Raw genomic sequence first — 2,799 nt, forward strand, 5'->3', positions numbered from 1 at the left:
TATCTTTTACCCAGCTATTTTTGGATTTGGAGCAGAAAAGCCAAGATTTCTCAGTTTAATTAAACTTCGGAGGTAATCATCATGACAGAAATAGCTTGACTGTACATGTTTGCATGCTGCTTGCAGCCAAAAATCAAACGCAGATAGCATCTTCGTTCACCATTTCTGGCAGCACTGCTGCTATTAGTGTATGTTATTTGGGCTTTGCACTCACGTACATGCTCTTAAAGCACTTGGATCGCAACGGTTCAAACTTCTTGTTACCACAAGGGAACACTGACTATCTCCTTTTCCAGTCACAAAATGAGAAATGCACTTACATACTGAAGTGCTGCAACTGCCTGAATTTACTCCATACATCAGGCACAGTGAGGCTTGGAAAAATATCCTTCAAGAGCATCTGCCGATTCTCCTATAAAATAATCGACTGCAGGAATACTTCCACAAACATGGTGCTAGAGAGAGCAAGCCATCTCTGTCTTTCAAAAGCATACGAAAATATTTCTTAGACACACTCTCCAAATATGTCTCTAAACCTCTTAACGTATAAGAGTTTGAACGAGAGCCCCCATCTACTAGTCACTCGCTTTCTGGTTTTGTAGCTGAAAAGAAACTGCGTTAGTCGAGTTCTCTTACAGCAAGGCATCACTTTCCTGTAATCAAGTGGGATAACTGCCCCTTGCACAGAAGGGAAGCACTAACCCCTGACATCGTTTCACCGACATATTTTGATCACAAAGCACAGATGAGACCAGAGCTACAACAGGAATGCTCCGTGGCATCTGCTACTCGAAGCAGCTGCATTATATACTACTAAAATCAAGAAAACTTCTAAGCAGCTATAGCTACCTTGGAACTGCACAGACCTGTGGCTGGTCCCTGGTCTGGCAGGGTAGGAGACCAGGACTCCTGGTACCCCTTGGAGTGTGCCTGCCCCCGCAGAGTGTCCTTTCTCTGAACATCAGGAATTATTTCTAGTCATCTAACTGATCTGTTGCGATCCATGATGTGTTTGGTAGGAAGGAAGATCTGACATGTGGGAGATGAAAAGTCTCAAATTGAAGAAGGTGAGAATAGTTTCTCTGTGCAGATAAGAACTAATAATCCTTAGGTTTATAAAATAAGTGACCCCTTGTTAGAGGAACCATAGAAAAATGGACTTTTCTCTGAGCGATACCAAGAATCCCTACATGTCAGCTAGTAATTCAGTTTCCTTTTAGCATTCCTTGAACATCAACAGAAAATCAATTAACGCTTGCATTCATGCTCCCAAACTCTCCCTTTGCATAAAGAATTAGAGACAGAGGAGGAGTAAAACGTCCATCTGTTCAATTTTCACATTCATGTTGTACTTGAAAGGCTACTGTGTCACCAAGTGAACTCCCTTTTCTGCAGGTCCAACAGCAATTATTTGAGGAGAGGAGAACACTGCACACACATTTCTTCTTTAGCAGTCCCAGTGCAGAAACAACTGTCCTTTTTTGGCACAGTACCTCTGCTTTATGACCCAGTTTATGAAGTGATTAAAATTTGTCCCCAGAAGTACTTCAGGACACCACTATGTCCCACACATCTACACTGCCTGATAAATGCAAGCACAGGCACACCGATCTCTGCCCAACAGAGAGCTACGCCAGGTATTTGCAAGATTGTCTCCTTGAACTGTTTTCCACAGACAGAAGGCAAACACATGTATTTTAAAAACTTATTTTAAGAAGCACCCATTATTGAGGTATCCAGGAGAGTCAACTCCAAAAGCAGGAACTCAATGTTCTAGAAATTGTTCTTTTTTCAGAAAACTAAACGATGCCATATCCAAGAGAAGAGAAACAACCCATTTACATTTTCTAATGTGGTCCAAGAACGAATCAAGTTGGGTTCCTGATCTACTGGCTACTCATGGCAAGAGTTGATTTTGGGTCTATCTACAAGAATAATTTTGGGGTAATTGAGCTAACAACAGGTCAGCTGGGCAATAGTTAGGTCAGTTCATGGATTAAATCTAATCAAGTTCACTGTGACTCAGAGAAGTTGCAAAAGCTGCAAGATAATACACTTCACCAAACAGAAAAGTGGAGGAACTCCACTCCCCAGTTCATCCTAACATTTTTGCCACCTTCAGAGCTGCGTTTTAAGAAAAGGTGACGAAGTTCCTCAGAGTTACACTGACCTCCTCTTCTCCTTTCTTCACAGGTTAAAGAGAAAAAGTAGTTATTATCTCCTTCATAATAAACTTCATCCCACTGAAAAGCATGATTTTCTTCAACTTCCTCTTCTCTAAACCAAACCAAACATCGTTTTTCTTAGCTGTTCCTTGTGTTCTATTCCTAATATTCTCTTCCAGACCTTCTCCAGTTGATTTGTATCTCTCTTAAATTGCTCAAATTGGACACCAGACTTCCACTGAGGCAACACGAATGCCGGGCACAGCAGGATAATTGCTTCCATCTTAAATACAATGTTTATATTGGTATAACCCAGAACAAGGTCTGAACCTTTTTGGACCAGCATTAAATTGGTAATTTTTACTTAATTTGCAATTCCCCAGATCCTTTCCCATCAAATCTCACCACTGTCCCCCACTTTGGGTTTATGTTTCACTTTCCTAAACAATGTGCACTTGACTTTGTCCTTTTCAGGTGATATTGTCAATTTATCTGCAGGATTTTGAATTTGATCCTGTTCGCCACAGAAGTCATATCGTCATCCACCTCAGCTTCCTTCAAACCACCTTCTAGTCTAGCATGCAAGCTATTATGGAAAATATTGAACAAAACTGGGCCAGGAACCAGTTCCTGC

General features: G+C 41.2%; 1 protein-coding gene across 1 annotated transcript in view; it reads right to left on the reverse strand.

The window, feature by feature from the left end:
* Positions 1–2,799, reverse strand: part of ATG14 (autophagy related 14) — a gene marked incomplete at its 5' end in the record, with an annotated part of 11,269 nt that overhangs the window by 6,271 nt on the left and 2,199 nt on the right. The gene's annotated exons all lie outside the window — the stretch shown is intronic.

The sequence above is a fragment of the Cariama cristata genome, unplaced genomic scaffold (genome assembly GCF_000690535.1).
Source record: "Cariama cristata isolate BGI_N322 unplaced genomic scaffold, ASM69053v1 scaffold9961, whole genome shotgun sequence".
Taxonomy (NCBI): Eukaryota; Metazoa; Chordata; class Aves; order Cariamiformes; family Cariamidae; genus Cariama; species Cariama cristata.